Genomic DNA, 20,303 nt, shown 5'->3' on the forward strand with positions numbered 1-20,303 from the left:
TTGCAGTGACATCGTCTGAAAGGCCATTCCAGTCTGGCTGAGCGAGGAAAGAAATATGCAGCAAACGGTGTAGTATGAGTCGGTGGACGGGAAACTTGTAGGGATGACAAATGAATAGTGAAATGCGTGCTCGAGGGCTAATGTAGGGTGGAATACGAAGTGAGCTGTAAAAAAACTTATGAAATAAGCACATACTTGCGATGCGACGAGACTAGCAAGGTTTGTTAGCCTAAACACTCCTTTTAGAGATGATATGCTGATATCGCATGAATAGCATGATTAAATGAATCTCTCGGCTCGGTTTTGTACCGATTCTAGTAATGTTAACAAATAAATTGTTAACAAAGTTGCATTTTGAGAGTCGATCAAGCCTGTCTTCACCAAGTTCATGGAAAGGTCATTTCAAGGGTATATTTTAGGTGTAGTAACCACATTCAAGGCATGCCTCATGGACCATACAATGTGATACCATCGTTAAACTGCAGGACACCGCCAAAATGGGCTTTATGATTAGTTTTTGGTGTTTAAAATCACAAAGCAACTCAGGATATGAGGAACACCGTAATGTTTGAGTTTGGACAATTTACACTACTTGGAATTCCTTAATGTGCAATGACATCACACTGTACAGCAACCTCCTGCATTTCGACTCGATCGAAATGCTACCGCCACGGCCGGGATAGAAACCGCGCCTTTCGGGATAGCAGCCGATTGCGCCGATTGAGCATAACAATTGCGCCAGAGTGGCGGCGCCAACTTTTGGCTTTTCTTGGATTCTCAAACAGGTTTAAATCCACCAAGGTCATTACGAAGTCAAATTTAGGGTAATAATAAGCATTTTCGAGACATGCTTCAGTGCCATACCATGTGTTGCCATCCTTACCCTTGCTGGGAATTCTCCAAAGTTGAGCTTTGCATGGCGCACTTCCATGCACACCCATTCCCTTAAGGAGTTTGGCTGAGGCTTTATTTTCTTAGCGTGCAATATCGTCGAAACAGTTGGGAGTAGGCTATACAGAATTTTGCACTAATATGTTGGCAGAGAGCTTTCAGACTACTTACGTGTTGGAATGAGAAAGCATTACTTTACCTGAGCGAATTTTCGCCCGCGTAAAGTTTGAACAATCATTGAAGTTATCTGCTACGAGTTTACGTGTTTGCATACTGGTTGCACAGCGGAGCGCGAACGTTCGGATTCTATAACTGCACGTCGGAAAGGTTGGCGGAATTTGCATGTCCAAGAACCAGGACGCACACGTTTGGTTGCTGTTTACGAACGCAAACACATACACATGCGTATGACACCGCCTGGACTGTGGTGTGAACTGTGTGGAACGAATGTGGGCATAGATGGTGGCTGCGAGAGTGGAATATGTGCTATTATAAGTGACTGTGCGCATAGCGGGTTAGATCCGAAAGGTTTTAGGACATTAATAGCTAGAAATGACGCCACGGTTGAGCAATTGCTGGCACAATAAGCAAAACTAATCCCACCTGTAGCATTCAACACCACAACTCAACTAAACCGCCTGGAACGCTGTAAAACGCATTTATTAATCACAATTTTTTTATGAAAGTCTGGAAAGGTTTACATTTGAATTGAAGGTGCATAAGTCGATGGTTCGACATCCTGTCGCAATCTAACCTGCAACTTAACTAGCGCATGTAACTTGAATTCAACGAGCGATGTTAGGACACCACCCGTAAGAATGTACGACAAAGATTTGCTTCTAGATTTTGGTACGCATCTCGAGAAAACTGGCCACATGGAGGTCGGTCAGTGACGAACACATACAAACGAACGGTATGCACACGATTATTTGAAGTGGCTGTGTTCAGTTTTCGCTGTGCGGAAAATTGCAGCTTGATGACCTCACCCTATTTTTCTTTCCATCGTTCGGAACTTTAGAATCACCTGCGAGTAAACACACAGCACCGGCTTCTCTCGTAATGCGACAAGCAATTTTTCGCATTAAAAGAGGTAGAGCTGCAGTTGTGGAGGGCTCCGGAATAATTTAGGCCACCCGAGAATCTAACATCGCAGAGAAGAGTGGGGCCTTTTGCAATTCACTGCAATAGAATCGCCGCCGCCTTGCCATAAAATTCGAAAGACGTCAAGTGAACACAAAAAAAGCTGTGGTTCAATCCACGCACTACTGGATGAACTGCAGAATGCTTGCGTGCGTTCAATGTCCTGTTTTGTCAAGTGTATACACAGCGCGTATTGCGATCAAGTTGGCGAATAAACTAATTTTAATGCGCTTGTTCTGTTGCGTGAGTTGTCCCCACTCATGTGGGTACAACGCTGACAGAGCGTTTTCGTCACATCTGCTTAAAGCAAATTTCCTCTTCTTATCCCCCCAGCGAGAGTATTTATTTCAAGCCCTAAATCTTTTCATTTCCAGTGTTTCCACTTGTTACACAAAATGCTGGTCGGGATGAATAAAAGAACGAGGTCATCAGCATTGGGAAAACGAGCACATTACATGCACACAACTGGGCTACCAATTACGCAAAAAGTTATGAAACATTACTGGCTTAGCGCATTATACAATGAAGACAATAAGGATTTAGCGGCATTTCCGGCAGGTAATGTAGCCCTGGCGCATACGTGCCACAAGGACAGTAGCGCTGGTGCTTCTAGCGCGACGCGGCCACCGAGACCCGGTTTGAACCCGTGTACTAAGGCTCAGTAGCCGAAGGCACTAACCGGCGGCGGGTAAAATGTGGTCTATGGTTTCCGATTTACAGCATATTAGGCGTGAACCCACAGCTGGACAAATAAGCCTTTCTCTCTAAACCATGGTTTAACGGGAAACGTACATGTAAAACTAAAAACTTTTATCTACGATCGAACTGGCATACTTATAACTCTTTTTAAGACCTCCTTAATTTTCCTTCCACAGTGCAAGGAACGATAAAAACAACCGGGGGCATGACCTCAAGAAAGTCTCTAATGAGTTGCTTTCCGTTTGCAGAACTTGGGTTTTTTAATGCGAACCTAGCCTTTAATACATTAAAAGCTGGAAAACCTTCGCTCAGTAACTCGTCAGGCTTCGCCGTTTGATATTTCTAGACGACACCAAAAACCCAGTCATGACACAGTCAACCATGAACAGCTGTACATAAAGCTGCAAGATCAAATATTACTTCTGCAGATTTGGCTTGCTGTATTTGCCGTAAAAAAGCCTAAGCAACAAATAAAAATGAATAGAAAGAGATTTCATCGCCGTAGCTTGTGCCATAGCGCACGCCAAATTGTGAGCCTCTCGCGCTTGGGATGGCTACTGCCGTCTTGATCAACTTACATTCGGATGGCGCGAACAGATCCGCTTTGCTGCCCACTGCATTGGCCATCATCGCAGTACAGCATCGCACCAACAGTTCAGCTTCGCTGGCCCACTGCATTACAGTGGTACACCGTCGCCACAGCCGAGCACCTCGCGTGCATACATTCGTACTGATGGCGCGTGAGTGCCCTCGTTATTTTTTCACTATATGCATTTATGTTTGGTAACAGATTCCTTCAATACCGTTTCCTTGGTCTTAAATGTTCCGAGGAGATTTTATATATATATATATATATATATATATATATATATATATATATATATATATATATATATATATATATATATATATATATATATATATATATATATATATATATATATATATATATATATATATATATATATATATATATATATATATATAAGGTGCTTCCGAGTGCGCGGCGGCGAGGCAGAACGGAGCGATTCGGCGTCAGCGCTACATGGCTATGGGACAAGCTACGGCTGTTAAAGGCTCAATTCATTGAAAAAAGTTTGTTGGCCTGTATTCTTGCGAATACCGGTAAGTGATACCGGAAGAAGGGATATTTCATCGTACTTTTTGCTGCGAAGAAATAAAAGGGACGGCTGCACTGGCATGACATGCATATACGCTTTGCGTAACTAAATTCAGATGCAAAGTGCCGCTGTCGCTACTGGTCAAGCTTTTCTTCGTTGAGCCGCGTTAATAAGGCATAAAAAGTTAAGTCGAACCTGGCTAAACGACCAAAAAGATTGTGAACGATTGCGACAGGACTTCTAATTCCTTCATTACCTGAGCAAAGTAACGCCGCGAAGAGTATTCCTTCACAGGCGACCTTCAGGATCTTTCCGTTGCAGCCATTTTTCGGTCGTACATTACTACCCTCTGGTAGTGGCTGGTGACGTTTCGCTCTGCCTGCTACTTTCCAACACGCCATCTGTCACACGCCTATACATGCCACCTATCAGGTAGCTAGTTCCGCCGATTTTGCTGAGAGAGACAACGACTACGAGGCGGAACACAGGAAAGAGTGCCAAAGAGTGCCAAAGAGCTACGCTCTAAACAGACATTCCACAGCTGTCATTCTCCACTATGGCGAGGAAGCGAGAGCTATTGTTATCAAATTGCTCGTGTTTGCATTGTAGTACCAACATTTATGAAAACACCTCACTTGACAGCACTGAAACCGCTATTTACACAATGGAGTTGCAATATTCAATTACGGAATACCAAGGCACGCCTTCGCAACAAGAAAAAGCAAAGCTGAAGCACATACTTCTCTTTTGCCCACAATGCGGAACTGATAGTGTAATAGGTGAGCAAAAAAAGAAGCGCAGCAGCACTGCCCTGCTACGTACTAGAAATAGTTTACACCGACTACAGTTTACGCATTCTAGCACAGGATAGGCACCACTTTCCAATGTTTTCTTATCAGATAGATCTAGGCGCAATTCATAGCTTTCTTTTTGCATTCGTTTTCAAGGTGTCAATTCCAGCTTCGACAAGCACACGGCGAAGCCTCCGGTTACGACCCAGAGCAGTCAGGACAACGTCCATCCTTACTCTTTTCTCAGCGGCAGCAGCGAGTTTCCACTTTTTCCGCGCTGCGACAGACGGAAGCCTAGACGTCAGGTATTATATCACTTACGTCCAACAGGTTTCTGCGTACGCGTACGCTCGGAGAATCGAAGGAAACACAGGCCCTTTTCTGCCGTGGCGTGGCCCATTCATGCACTTCACTTCGTTCGCTGTAAGACTTCAACAAGAGATTGAAAATTGAAAACTTAATTTTGAGGATACGAAATGCAGTAAATGTCTCGCAACCAGATGGGCACCCCAACCTACCGCGAGAGAAGGAATATAGAAAGGAGTGAGTGAAGAGAGGCAGAAAGAAGTGCGGTACTGGAGGTTGCAGTGATGGGGGAAATTTTTGTTCAACAATGAGAGGCTGAAGTCCGCGCGCTCCACTAAACTAGGTGTCGTCCTTAATCAAGGACGTCATTGTTCGAAGCCGCCGCTTGAGCCTGGCGGATCAGATCTCGTTGTTCCTCTAATTTGGAGCTGCTGAGCAGGGTCGCCTTGCAGTGCTTTCTAGAGGGGTGGGGTACAGGGGATTGTTTGTGGTTCTGTTGGCAGGCCCATAGCATGTGATATACGTCTGCCAGCACTCCACAGTGCTGGCAATGGTCATTGATTTTTTGGATCTAGATGCTTTATTATAGCTTGGCAGGGCAGCCTGTTGGTTTCGAGGTGCCGCAGGACGCATTCTTCTGTTTCGGATAGGCCTTCGCCACAGGCGGATACACCCGGCACTGCTCACAGTATTAATCACGGATTGCATTGATCCATAGTAGGTGGTAGGACATTCAGGAAGCTCAGGGGAGCAGGGCGATTCCCAGAAAATGAGTGCGCGGGCAGCTGCAATTGCACCTATATGACCCCGGAGGGCCTGTTGGCCTGGAATCTAGATTATTCGTTTTGGTGCAGAATCCCGATTCTTGACGCAAAGTCTCAGAATTTGGTTGGCAAGCGGAGAGCCTTTCCCTCCTAAGTAGCTTTCACAGGTCCTCCGAGAATATACGAGTGTGCAGTTAGACTCTGGCTCTGCAGCCACCAAGGCGATAGCGACCTCCTCTGCTTGAAGGCCGCTAGAGTCGGAGTAAACGGTTCCGGAATAGTTTCGACCAGGTGGCGATCTTTAACCGGCACTGGCATCCCACAGCACATGGCGCCTTTTGCATTTCGCCTCCATGGAAACGCGGCCGCCACGGCCGGTCGGATTCGAAACCAGAAACGCCGGCCCAGTAGCCGAGTGTGCAACGGCATTTTTCGTGCATTTTCGTGACTCTGAACTGGCAACACCACGCACAGCACATCTTTGGCATTCTTTCTCGCTGTTCCACGCAGGATTACAAGCATACTACGAAGAATGAACTGAAAAACTTCCGTGCCAATTACTATCGATGCCAGCGAGTCACAAAAGTGTCAACGGCCGGTATCTTCGCCGCTAGCGTCAGGCGACCACTAGCGTCGCGGCACGCCAACTCCGGCAGCGCACAAAGCTCTCCCATAGTGTTACGTGGGAGCTTCGTAGGCACAAATATATTGAAGGACTCTGGCTTTATGCTGTGCATAGCTGCACAGTTTCTTTGTTCACACTCATAAATTTTAGTTACTTTGACTATTGCCTTGTCTTTTGATGCTTACTTCGTACGCTCTGCTCGATTCTTAGCATGATAAAACAAGCAAAGCTTCGTTGAAATTATGGTACTCTCATATGGTCTACAAAAAGCAGCGCGAAAAGACGAGGACAAGCACTAAAGCTAACATGGCAGAAACTTTTCTATCTTCCGTGTTTGTTCTCGTTTTTACGCTCTGCACCCTCTAGCCATGCAAACAATGCCAGCAAGCCAAAAACACAACTCTATGCCCATGTTGGTTTTCATATAACGAAATACGTACCCAGACGCGTAGTAATATTTCAATAAAGATTTTAGCTTAACCATTCACATATTATGGTCACACCACCATGTCAACAATGTAAACCTTGATAAGTATGAAGAATTTAGTTTTACTCGCTTTCAGTGGGAACATTTCGTACATAAGTCTACTTACCCACTTAAACGCATTGTCTCGAGCCCAGAGTGAGCACGCTGAAGTTTAATAGAGCCGATGCCTCTCTCTGTTTCTTTATTTTTCTGAGCACAAAAAGGCTGCACTAATGAAAAGCCACAGATGGCCTAAACGAAATTAAAAGACCTGGAAGAATGGTTCCTTTGTTTAATTTTCGTTTTAGCCTCGGTATTCGGCAGCACGAACTCGCTCAACCGGGCAACTTCTTTTATCAACAAATAAATAACGGTATTCGCGAACAGCTGGACACGCAACATCCAGGCCTTGCAGCCAACGATTTCGAGGTGGTGCATGCGATACCGCAGATGACCTGTGATCTATTTCCAGGGACTTAGATAAAACAAGATGTAATCCACCGTGGAGAGCTTCGCGTTGTTATTGGGGTTCCATTTGAAGTGTTAATATTCACAATTGGCCAATGCCCACCCCTAACAGACATTTGGTAATCGACTGCTTCATTCTCATGGCACTGCCTGCGGCGAAACACTGTCAAGTTCTAAGGGAAAACGCGCGCCGTGCAAAAGCACTCCTGAACATACATAGAGCACAAGATTTCCGAAAATTTTTTAGCACAATGTGCTATTTTAAGAACACTTTATCTTCTACTAGGTACAGGCTTTTTGGCGGCTGCTTAAAGCTCTGCGCACGACACGAATTTTTGTAGTAGTCCAGAAATGTTATTTTCTCTGCAAAAAAAAAAAATCAGATTTCTTGAAGCTATCACCTAGTCGGCTGTGCTCATCGTGCATGATTCTTATATGACGCTATTCGCTAAAAGTGCTCCTTAGGGTGCACGCCCTTCTTTGCGCAAGCATCGCGACTGTTTTCGTCATCGCAAAATGCTTAACTGTGTTCTGTATAGCGGGCTGAATGACGCACGTTACTTGTTTTATACAAATGAAGTACCTAAGCATGTCATAGGCTTCACTTTTATCTTGAAGACATGTCTAGCGAACAGTTCGTTTGGAGAGGAAGAGTGCAGTACCTGCATGTGCGCACGCCGGGAAACCAGCAAGGTGCGTGGCGGCTTGGCCCCACAGTGAAGATTTTGCAGTGTAAAAATAAAATCATTGTGATAGCAGAATTGACGTTGGAAGGTATGCGTTATGCTCGAAAATATGGGCAATAAGTATTCTCTCTAAACTTCCCGGGTAGATGATCTAAATGAATAAGTAACTTGGATTTCAAGAACTTGTAATCAGTGGCTTCTACACCGAAAATCACGGGGAAAGGCGCAAAAAAGCACAAAGTTCCATGCCCATGATTTGACCGCGACGCACACAATTCTTAATTCATCAATGGGAAAATATGCTCGAAGAGCTGGATTTATTTAAAGGCACTTACTAGCTCCAATAGACAAAATTCCGTCGGCGACCGGTGGTTACGGCGAGAGATGTTCCCAAAAAGTTGGCGTTGCAACAGCCATCATCTAGCCACTGAAGTAGAGGCATGTGTGACGACGGCATGTACAAGCTTGCCGCTCAGTTAAGACTGTGTGGACTTCTTGATTTCACGGCTCCTGAAGAGGGGTGCCGCAGGCTTGAGACTCGAGAGAACACGCTCCCCCAGTATAGCGGATCATGCTCCCGGACCCGGTTTTAGATGCCCAGAAGTTCGACCCACACTCATTAGGCGACCGATCACAGTAAACTTTAAAAGAAAGACTGGTCCGCAGAACCAAGCGTCGAGCTCCGACTTCAAAAGTGTTAGAAAGAATATCCGCAAGAGCTAACAGTACAAAAAACATGAAATTCGCTTTCAAAATGCGACGCATTTTTCCTTCTGCTCTTCCACCCTGGCCTCTCATTGTTACTTCGGATGAGAAACAGCTTAAGAGTAAGAATTATCAAAATGGTGCATGCATACTCTGAAAAACACCTTCCTGGCTCTGAGTGACTGGCACTTTTGTATGCTGGCATGTGCGTTCGCTCTAGGTTGCATCTTACTTTTCTCATTTCCTTCCCTTCTTATTCAGCCCATTTCAAGCCAGTCCCGTTCCAAAAAGCTCACTTTTTTTTTAACAAGGTCAGGAAGAATATTCCGCTTCACAGTCACATAAAAAGTGTTTAAGAAAGTTCCTTTTGAACGGTTACTCATTATGCATTTCTGTCTATATTGTATGTGTCTGTGTGGAGGAGAGGGAGGGAAGGAGAACGTATGCATCATTCTGGGGAACTTGAGGACAAGAAGGCCATAAACTTGTACCAGAATCTGGACATGTGGAATAGCCAGCAGTTCCTCGGTGCGAGCGGGGGAAGAGGGGCGCTGTGGGGTCGTATAATTGCCGTAAGGCCTATCGGATTCACGGCATGAGTAGGAGCAAGGAGAGACACCGGCCTTTGTAGTCGTGCCAAGGGGACTTTGATGTATATTTAATGGACTATTGGTGCGAAGTGCTGAACGGAAGCTGGTAGGACGGTGCGGGGTGAGTCTAATTTGTTAAGCACCGAAGTTCTAGAAAGTTTGGTGTGAGGTAGCCGCTCCTGCAAACAGCACGCGGACAGATTACTCAGTAATTTAATTTCCTGCTTAGCCTCTACTACAGTGCCGCCGAGGGTTAACCAAGTTCTGATATTCTATGTTGTGCCATTTTACTTGTTCGAGGGCTGTCTTGGAGCCATATTAATGTCAGCTAGGCGCCATTCCTGGATTTATTCAAAAGGGGGAACTTGACTCTTGTTCCCTCGGCAAGTGGACAATTTTCGCACAGATGATGCGAGGAAGCTGAAGTGAGCATAACCACCAAACTTACTTCGCCTGTCGCGAGAGTCGCGACAGTCGCGAGAGTCGGCAGGAGCGAGCGTCTCGCGACTGTTCTGTGCTGCGCTTGGTTCCATCGAGCGGTCCGCGATCCCGCTGGCGTTCCTGACTGCTGTTTTGTTGACGTGGCTCAGCTACCCAGGCTGCGGGGCAGTGGCTAAGTACCTGGCGGTGTTGCGTTAGCTTGCTAAATTTCTCCTTCTTTTTGTCTGTGCCTGTTTGCTCCTGTTCTGGGGTGATTGGGTGCGGGACGAGAGCTTAATGTCGACTTCTTCTCCTGGCCAGGGGTTTTCCCCTTGGTCGGCATCTCTTCCTAAAGACCAGCTCCCACTTGATCTTTTTTTCCGCAGCGGTGTTTCAAGCATTCCAGTCGCATTAGTGCCTTCCGATGGAGGCGCTATCCGACTGAACAACCCGGAGGCAGTGCAGGCAGCCCTTCAGTCCACATCGAAGCACTTTATGCACATTACCGATGTCCGGCAGTTCGGCAGGGGTGGTGTTTTGTGCCGGTCGTCGGATAAAGACTGTATTGAAGATCTTCTAAAGTGCACGACCTTCGCCAGCCACCCGGTGAGCGCATTCATTCCGCCTCATCTAGCATGTTCCAAGGGCTTGGTCCGAGGGGTCGACTCTCGATTGAGCCCTGCGCAGACGCTTGAGAACCTCTCGCCTGCGGGAGTGATTGCTGTCCATCGCTGCAGCAGGCTGGTTGACGGAGTAAAAATTCCTACTGAGTCCGTCATTGCCACATTTGAAGGATTATTTTGCCCTTCAGAGATTAAGGTGTGGCCATTGGTTTTTCGAGTAGATGCCTTTAACTCTCGGCCCCTTCAATGTCAAAACTGCTGGCGATTTGGCCACAGCGGCAAAGCCTGCAAATCGGCCTTACGCTGCTGTGCCTGTGGGGAACGTCATTGCAGAGAGGAATGTCCTGAACAGCAAGAGAAGTGTTGTTTGTGTAGCGGTGCTCATCCTGCTGATTCGCCTGACTGTCCTGCACGAGCACAAGAAGTTCAGGTGCTCGAGCTTATAGACAAGCGCAGATGCACGCGGAGAGAGGCTTTTGCCGCAGTCAAGGAGAGAGCCTCAGCCTACTCTAGTGTGGCCGCCAAATGTCCACCCATAATGGATTCTAGTTGGTCCCAGGCTATTACAGCGGCAGTTGAGAAAGCTGTGGCAAATGCAATGGATCGCATTATGGAAACCGTGTCCACGTGCATTTCGCAGGTCATAGCTGCTCAGATGACCAATCTTCTGCAGGCGTCCACCGCTCCGCTCTTGTCTTCTTTGGCTTCGGAAGCTACCCCTCCTTCTGTAATTATCGATTCCGCTCCACAGGGCCAAAAACAATGTGAGCAACAAAAGACCTCTCAGGCCTCTTCTTCGCATAGCGTTATGGACGCATCCTCTATGGATTGTATGGATATGGAGTCTGATCTCCGCGCCCAGAAACGAAGTGGGTCTCCTCTGGATATTGCAGGTCCATCTTGCCCCCAGTCAAAGACAATGAAAAGTAACGCAAGTCAAAACGCTAAGACCAGTATTCTAGAAAAGGCAGTCGCGGCTGCGGCACTTCCGCCAAGATAGGGTTCTTAAGTGTCCTCCAGTGGAATTGTCGATCAATATTCTCAGCTTCAATAGATTTAAACTGCCTATGCAATCAGCTTCTACCAGATTTAGTTGCTTTACAGGAAACATGGCTAACTCCAAATTTCAATTATCATCTCAAGGATTACCATCCGTTCCGGCTTGACCGGTCATCACGAGGGGGAGGGTTGCTATTGCTCATATCTAAAAAGTTTTGCCACAGGGCATGCATTTCTTTTCAATATGCGGACAATGAATGTGAAATCCTTGCGGTTGACCTCAGTGTTCCAGATCAACAGCCCTTTACGGTAGGGAATGCATATTTCCCTTCTGGTGTGCGTGACACTCGGCCCCTTGACTCACTCATGTCTAGTAGCCGATCTCAGGTTCTATTACTTGGCGACTTCAATTCGCACCATGTGACTTGGGGGTTTAAAACAGACAGCTTTGGTTCTAGGCTATTTGATTGGGCTCCTGGCAACAACTTGATCTGCAACAATTCCGGATTGCCTACATTTGTTCGCAGTCAATGCCGCTCTGCCCTGGATTTAACTTTTTCCTCCCCAGGAGTCTCCGTTATGTCTTGGGCGCCTGTTGACTGTGCAACAAACAGTGATCATCTACCGATTAGTTTCAAGTTTGCGTGTAAATTAACTCTTCCTGAGCGACATCAGCGCACGTTAATAAATTACAATTGCTTTAAAGACACTCTAAAATCAGCCCTCCAAATCACTTCAGACACTCGCGCTCAGATAAGTGCCGAAAGCAAGGTTGCACATCTATGTTCAGTACTGGACCATGCAAGGCAAAAGTCTGAATTTTTGGTTAGGAGAACAAAGGGTGCAATCGCGAACAATTGGTGGAATTCTGAGTGCACGCGTGCATATAGACGACGGAAAGCAGCTTGGAAGAAACTTCTCATCAATCAATGCCCAAAAAATTGGCTGGATTATAAGTATGTTGCAGCAACATTTAAGCGCACTGTCGCCCGTGCAAAGGAGGAGTATAATACAAATCATTATGATTTCCCTTCCCAATCGGGAAGTAAACGAGCCTTGTTTAGTTTCATGAGGCGCAACAAGGTGATTCCTCCGACTGGCAACATTGAATCCCTCGTTCAGTCCCCTGCTGACATCGCAAAGGCCTTAGAAGATATTGCGTGTGGCCTAGAGCTTCGCTTTACATCTGCTTTACCTTTTACTATATTCACATGCACCTCAAGTGATTTCACTGAGGTCTCTATGCTTGAGCTGTCGCAAATTGTTCTGCGCTTATCCCCAGCGGCTCCTGGCCCCGATAAGGTCACTTCATCTATGATCAAAATTTTGTTCAATGAATCTCCTGCAGACCTGTTGGCTCTAATTAACCATTCTATTAAAGGTCCTTGGATACCGCATGAGTGGCGTCTTGCTGAAATAGTTCCATTGCTTAAAAAGCAAGGGGAGGGCTTAACTTTAGACAATATACGCCCTATTTCGTTAACATCGAACCTAGTGAAATTGGTGGAAAGGGTCCTTCTCGGCCGTGTCATGTCATTCATTTCAGAAAATGCTGTATTGAATCCATGTCAAATTGGTTTCAGGCCGGGTTGTTCAATTTGGTGTGCTCATACTGATCTTGAGAGTCGTATTAAATTAGCTCGCAATAGAAAACAGTTTGCTGCGCTTGTCACCTTGGATATCAGTAAAGCATACGACAGCGTGGAGCACTCGACTCTATTACAAAGATTACAGGAACTCAACTTCCCAAGCTATTTTGTAGCCTGGATTTCTGTTTTTTTAGAAAATAGAGAATTTTACTGCTGCCAAAATGGTATTTCCTCAAGGAGATTTCCACAGACAAGAGGTGTTCCGCAAGGATCAGTTCTCTCCCCTGTTCTTTTTAACATTTTTCTAAGCTCAATTCCATGCATTCAAAATGTGAAAACTTATGTGTACGCCGACGATATTGCATTTTTTGCATCAGCAGGTGACATTCACACTCTTTATCGAACCCTGCAAAATTACCTCAATGTTCTTGACAACTGGCTAGGAAGAATTCATCTGTCCCTTAATGTGAAGAAATGCGCATTGTTAGTATTTCCAGTTTCTGTTCCTGTAAACATCTGCCTGGTCTATAGAAATAACAATATACCTCAAGTTCAGACGGTGAAGTATCTCGGTGTAATATACGACTCTACTCTCTCCTGGCGGCCACACATTGAGCAAGTTTCTGCAAAAGGAGTTCGGGCCATTGGCATCCTGCGCAGGCTTTGTAGTGCTAGGTCAGGCATGAGAAGGCATACGCTTCTGATGATTTATAAAATGTACGTCCGCCCAATTTTGGAGTTCGGGTGTGTTTTATTCTCAGGAGCTCCTGCCTATAAACTTCGCCCTCTTGTGCTTTTGGAGCGTGAGGCGTTGCGCCTTTGTCTGGGGCTTCCAAAATATGTCGCCAATGCTGTTCTGCACCTTGAGGCGCGAATGCCTTCGTTATCAGCTAGGTTTCGCCTTTTAACAGTTCAAACATTTTTAAAATTGTGCGACTCCCCTCTTCACGCTTCCAGTATAATATTTCTTAGTCAACCTTCCGCCTTTTTTAGTGCTTCCTGGTCTCGATTTCATACCCCGCAGATATGTTACGTGCAGTCCCTCCTTGATCGCATAAATATCCATTTCACTGATGTCCGCCAAATATATAACAACTCCTCATCTGTCCAGATTGAATTCGATGACATTTTCCCATCGAATGCAAAGCTGCAGCCCTTCCCGCTTCTTCAGGGTCTATTGCTGGACCACCTAAGGGCCTTTCCCTCTCATGTTCTTATTGCTACCGATGCCTCGCAGGATCGCGAAAAGGCAGGTGTGGGAATTTTTTCACCTTCACTAGATTGGTCTTTTTCTCTCCGTCTTCCTGACTTCACTCCAATTTTTCTGGCTGAATTATTAGCAGTAATCTTAGCCTTACGAAAATTAGAATCTACCGTTTCCCAGGTCGTGGTTATAACAGACTCTCTGTCCATTTGCTCTTCCTTATCCTCGCCCACTGACTCTCGGCCATTACGCCTCTTTAAGTTCCTGATTCCGCTGCATCTAAATTCGGTAAGGTTGCTTTGGGTACCAGGTCACATGGGCTTTCACTTAAATGAGGTTGCAGATTCCTTAGCAAGAGCCTCTCTCAGCGGCCCAATTGTTGCTGTCCTACCATCGTGTGCATATACAGCTGCGGTGAGGTTTCGCAGCTGCACAATATTTCAGGAATTTGCTGCCTCGGCTCTTACATCGTCTCCCGAATATCAGCATCTTCTGCATCCTTGGAGTAGCAAAGACTGGCGCTCACGCAGACTAGAGGTCTCTTTCACGCGCTTGCGTTGCCGGGTTCCCCTTCTAAATTTCTACCTTCACAGATCTGGCCTGGCAGCTTCCCCACTGTGCCCTTTTTGTGCCGAACCTGAGACAATAGATCACTTCCTGCTGTTCTGCCGCCGCTTTTCTCATTTGAGGAAGCGTCTTTTGCAAATTCCATTTCATCAAGTGGGCTTGCCTGTGTCTTCCGCGGTTGTTCTTTCCATTGGCGCTTCTTTGCTTGGACGAAGCGACAGGAGTGTGCGCTCTGCTGTGCAAAATTTTCTTCAAGAAACGCAGCGACTCCCATTCTAATTTCTTTTTCCTGATCTCTGTCAGTAAGACATTGCAACATTACAGGCATTGTGTACTATTATGCACATTAAGCAATTGTCCCGTCTTCGATCTCCAAGTTAACTGGACCCCTTTCCTTCCCTCTTCCAATCTATCAGACTACATACTATTTCCACTGCTTTTCCCGTCAAAAATTTCCTGTATCCAGTAATTAACCGCCTGTGTCTTGGCCACTCCCCCGTAGTGGGTATGTGCCAGCAACGCCTGAGGCCTTCCTTCCTTCCTTCCTACTTCGCCTGGCAGCCGATTAAGGGGTGCGATGCTGAAAGTAATGTCCATAGAGCTCCAAGGAGAACGTCCAAGGCGTCTTTTTTCACTAGGTCTCTAGCTACCCCATGTCGCAGGTAGAAATTTCCCATCTGGAAAATTATAGCGATGGAGAGTGGCCCGTTATAAATCTTTCAGAATAGTCTTCCGGTTTCAGTTTACTGAACAGTTAAGAACAATGCTGACTTCCCCTAGCCGCACTAAGTGGTCGGGACCAATTTTCAGAAAGGCCTGTAGGGCAGAAGAATGGCTGATTTGCCGAGTTGGTACTCCTTCATGATTTTGCAAACAATGCCATAGAACCAGAAAAGAGAGGGAGAGGGGAAACTCTCGCCTTTTTCCTACAATGCAGGGTCACAACGAGGCACCGGCAGTCTTCCGACTGGCTCTGAGCAATAGAGATTTCTCAGCTTAAGTCTTCAGCTCACGTGCATCTCGTTCGTTGTGGAAAAGATGCCACCTACCGAGGATACTTTATTCGGAAAAAGAATGACTGCGAGGCGTTCTGGGCGTTTCCAATCGGCAGGTTAAAGGTGGCATGTAAGCGTCCTTGAAAACCAAAATACGGTTCAGAACCGAAAGTGCATGGTTTTTATTATACCGAACGCCTCTTTGGCGTAACGTTATTTGTACCCGGGAGAGGTATATTGCGACTAGAGGTGCAGGTCACTTAAAAAAAAAAACCTCTCTTGAGCGTTATACGTAAGTATATGCAGTGCGGGAAGAAGTCTAGCTTTCCTTTCATTAGACTGGGCGTTAAATCAGCCTGCGCGCGTCTTTGCGTGTGCGCGTGTGTGCAGTCCCGAAGGATACATAGCGTTGCCTACCGTCGCGCTCGGCACCAATGTAACGGCTTACCCCTGTGCAAGTGCTGCCCCTTTTCTGAGAGTAGAGCTTCGCTGGCTTGGCGGCCCAGCCCTCACTAACGTTTTTCTGTCTTTAAATGAATCCGGCCAGGAAAACAAGGTTACAAATCATCGATACTCAAGTATGAGGTTATGTGGTTCCTTTTGCACGAATGTAACTTCGAAAGTAAATATTAACTCTTGCTCCGAAAGTATTGGCCCAAAGTATGCATTACATTACCGAATTGATGCATTAAAAATATGCGTATTACATAAAAAATTGATGGGAAAAGCAAATAGATTGCTGTAACTAATTTACTGCAAAATCTTACGTTCACCAGGAATACTTCCAAGTTTTCCATAAGTTAATAATTAATATTGTTGTTTCAAAGTTTTGCACCATCATTATACATATTGAAAGCAAAAAGTTTGAACACGGGACAATTTTAGAGTAAATAAAAAATTGCTCTCCCTATGTTATAAATTTGAAACATTGTAAAGTAAAGCACTACCTTTTCGGTGAGAGTATGGCTCCACCAATATCTTTGGGCCAAGTAGTTCCTATGAACCCACTCAAGTTACCAGACTTCTTGGTGCTGCCATCAGTACCCCAAGGTTGCATACGTTGTCTTTACCCTGTAGGTGCACCGCTGCGGTTGCACCGCTGGCACCTGCGTGATTCATGTCGCGCTCACGACATTCCCTTTATATATGTGTCATCCATAACCCTCAATGTGCTCGCTATCGACAATTTTGCATCCCTAGATAACAATCACTCCGCCTCCGTTGCATCCGTAGTGTCCTGTGATCTGGGACAACTCCGTGCAGCGACAGCATATCTGCTGTAGTAGTCACAATTTCCTTTTTCTTAAGGTCATTATAAACATACTCCTACGAAAATTTGAATGCCACCTTCCTTGCTTACAATCCTGCCTGACCAAGCTACCCATATCATCAGTGCTCTTCCTGTATCATGCTGCGCCCTTTCCTAACTTTGCGCCTAGCGAAGCGATGACACGCCTAGCAGCTTGTTGCACTCGTCTGCCTGCCCACCCATTAGGGTTCACACAGAGTGCGACCTGCAGAACTCCCGTTTTCATTTAATTTCGTTTCATCACCCTACCAGACCTTGACACGGACTTACTTTGTACATAACTCTCCTGTACTCTCTTATGTCATCTGCTTAATGTTTCTCCCCTTTCCCATTTTGCTCAGGAAGGCACAGGGATCACAATCATACTAGAAGGCGAAACAAAACGCATATGTGGCTTTGACGGGGCGCCCCATCTTGATGAGCTCGTCGACAATTGGCGCAGTCCCGCCGATTTCTGAATTTCGTCATCGTCGTAATCAGCCTGAATACATCCGCTGCAGGAAGAAGGTCTCTTCCAGTAATATACTCTGCCCAGTGCCAGCTGCGGCAGCTTATCCCATCTATATTCATAATATACTCCGTCCACCTGACTCTTTGATTTCATCTCTACATTTAGGCTGATTTGATATGAATGGCGTTCCCTTAAGGGACCTTTGGTTATCTTTCCATCGATTTACATGCTCATGTATTCTTCATTTCGAGTACGATATTGCAAACTGGCGTTTGCTCCAAGGCATATTTTGATATCTCAATTTGTTTTAACTGCTCGAAGCGCTGCCCTTAAATTAAATCCAACCATCTTGGTTGGATTTAATTTGGTTAGCACCAGTCGGATATATCTCTCATATTTGTTCATCGAGAGGGATAATGTTTAACTGGCACCAAAACATGCGAGTGCCTGTTAATATACTCTACACCGTTTGTAATATAGTAGTTACGGCACTGTCGCAGTCCGGCTCTGCTGTGGCTATATTATTTAAGTCAATGAAATGTTTTACTAGTTAAAATGATTTGCGAGAGTGTAAACTGTTTTTCCATTCGAGATTGTTGGATGTTACGTTATACTTATTGATACTAAGTTTAGGCTCACCTCTCAGGTAGCACTTTAACTTTAGAATGTTTGTTTATTGATTCTCTCAAGCTTAAATATATTAAGGCGTTAGCCTTTCGGGCTCATGAGTGGCGTGGATGGAGGTGGTATAGGGAAGTTGTCTGCAAAATCATTCGCAGAAATTGTCAGTCATTATGTGTATGGTTATTCACAAAAAATAATTAATTAATTATTAATAATAATCGGTTTTTGGGGAAAGGAAAATGGGGCAGTATCTCACTCATATATTCTTGGACACCTGAACCGCGCCGTAAGAGAAGGGGGAAAGGAGGGAGTGAAAGAAGAAAGGAAGAGGTGGCGTAGCGAAGGGCTTCGGGAAAATTTCGACCACCTGGGGAGCTTTAACGTGCACTGACATCGCACAGCAAACGGGCGCCTTAGCCTATTTCCTCCATAAAAACGCAGCCGCCGTAGTAGGGTTCGAACCCGGGAACTCCGGATCAGTAGCCGAACGCTCTAACCACTGAGAAACCGCGGTCACAAAAAATGCACAACTTCGGTATGGAACCGCACATAAGCAACAGATATGTAATGATAACAGTGATAGCAAGATAGATAGTAAAAAATAGTGATAGAAAGCGATAATTAAAAGTACTAATAGTGAGAGTTCAACACATAAATAGTGGGAGGGTAGTAATAATAGTGACAATGATAGCTGCCGATAATGATAGTACTAGAGATAGTGAGGCTATCAATAGTGATAAGGATAGCTACTGATAGTGATAATTACAGAGATAGATAGTGATAGTTGATGATAGCGACGATGATGATAGTGATTATAATAGTGATGAAAGCAGTAAAAATTACAAATATTATAAAAAAATTAAAAATGAAATGGCAAGTGCAGAGACAGAGAGGAAAGAGGAAGGGTTTGCCATTTCCGCTCTTCAGGCAGACATAGGTGCAATCTTGTAACTTTTATTTCAAAGTCGTGTTTTTCTAAACATTCTTAACCCTTGCAAATATATTCTGGAACAATATAGCTCTATAACTTTATATTAAACTTTGCAGCATTAACTTTACCTCAAATTGCAAATCAACCCTCTATGATATGTGTTCCCAAAAGTTGGTAATGTAATGCTATAAAAGACCAACTACAATGCTGACACGAGTTCAAGAATACAAAAAAATCGTTGCTTGGAACTTTCTCACCCTCGAATGTATATCGTGAAGGTCACGTTATATTGACAATAGTGAATGGCTTTCCGAATGTACAGTTGTGAATGAGTTATAAGAAGAGTTATAGAAGCATAATATGGCTGCGAATGCAATCTACGGAGGACCCGTCGAAGAGATGCATTATAAAGAACTGCGATGATGGACCGTTCTGCATGCTACACTGTAAGATCCCGACTTTCCGGTTATATACGAGTGGTTGCAAAGAGATCTAGTCTTCTGACACTCAAACCAGCCTATGTTGTCGCTGTGCCACCCATGCTCCCGCCCTTTCTCTGCTCTCGACGCAGCCACCATTCTGTGCGGCTTGATGCAAATCCTTCCACAGGGCTGCTATTGAGGCTACCTGTCTACAAGGGCATGCTCTGTACCAGTACTGGCGGTGCTCTCCGGCCGAAATCCACTTGGCTGCATTGAGGCACGGTACAAGCCACGACTGAAGCCGCTTGCGGTACGCGTCAGCGAAGAATGCGGCACTGCGAATCGCAGCGCATGCAGAGCGATTAATGGAACCAATCGGTGGCAAACACTATTGGGGTTCTCTGGTGAGGTTTTTATTTCACTGAGGCCGTTTCTTGCCGTGCCTAGTTGGGCTGAAGATGTTTGTGTTTAATCTTTCCGACCATCTAATTTTAAAACTCTCTGCAGGAGGCCAAGAAAGGGGATAGGAATTTCAGCGCCGGTGTTGCCGACATGTAACCCCCGTGTAACTGATACTCGCTGCCTGTTTAAAGTGTTCTGTCAAAGCAACGGCTCGCCTCGGTGAAAGAGTGCTCCGTGTGAATTGCGAAGGAGGGGCACTTTTGTTTAGAAGTGACGTGCTTTTTGTTTGGAATCAATAACGAGCGTCGTATATTAAGTCGAGCGGAGGACTTCTCCTTTGAGGAGAAAGGGACGGTTGGAGCAGTGATTACGTTTTCCACCGCGCAGCAGAACGAATACAATTTTAAAGGCATCAGTTTCAGGCCTGCTTAAGTCGAATATTATGCGCATCACACTTTCCTCGCGCAAACTTTTAGCCGCATCACAGTGTTAACGACTGTAACGACTGATTGAAT

This window comes from Amblyomma americanum, chromosome 5 (assembly GCF_052857255.1).
Source record: "Amblyomma americanum isolate KBUSLIRL-KWMA chromosome 5, ASM5285725v1, whole genome shotgun sequence".
Taxonomy (NCBI): Eukaryota; Metazoa; Arthropoda; class Arachnida; order Ixodida; family Ixodidae; genus Amblyomma; species Amblyomma americanum.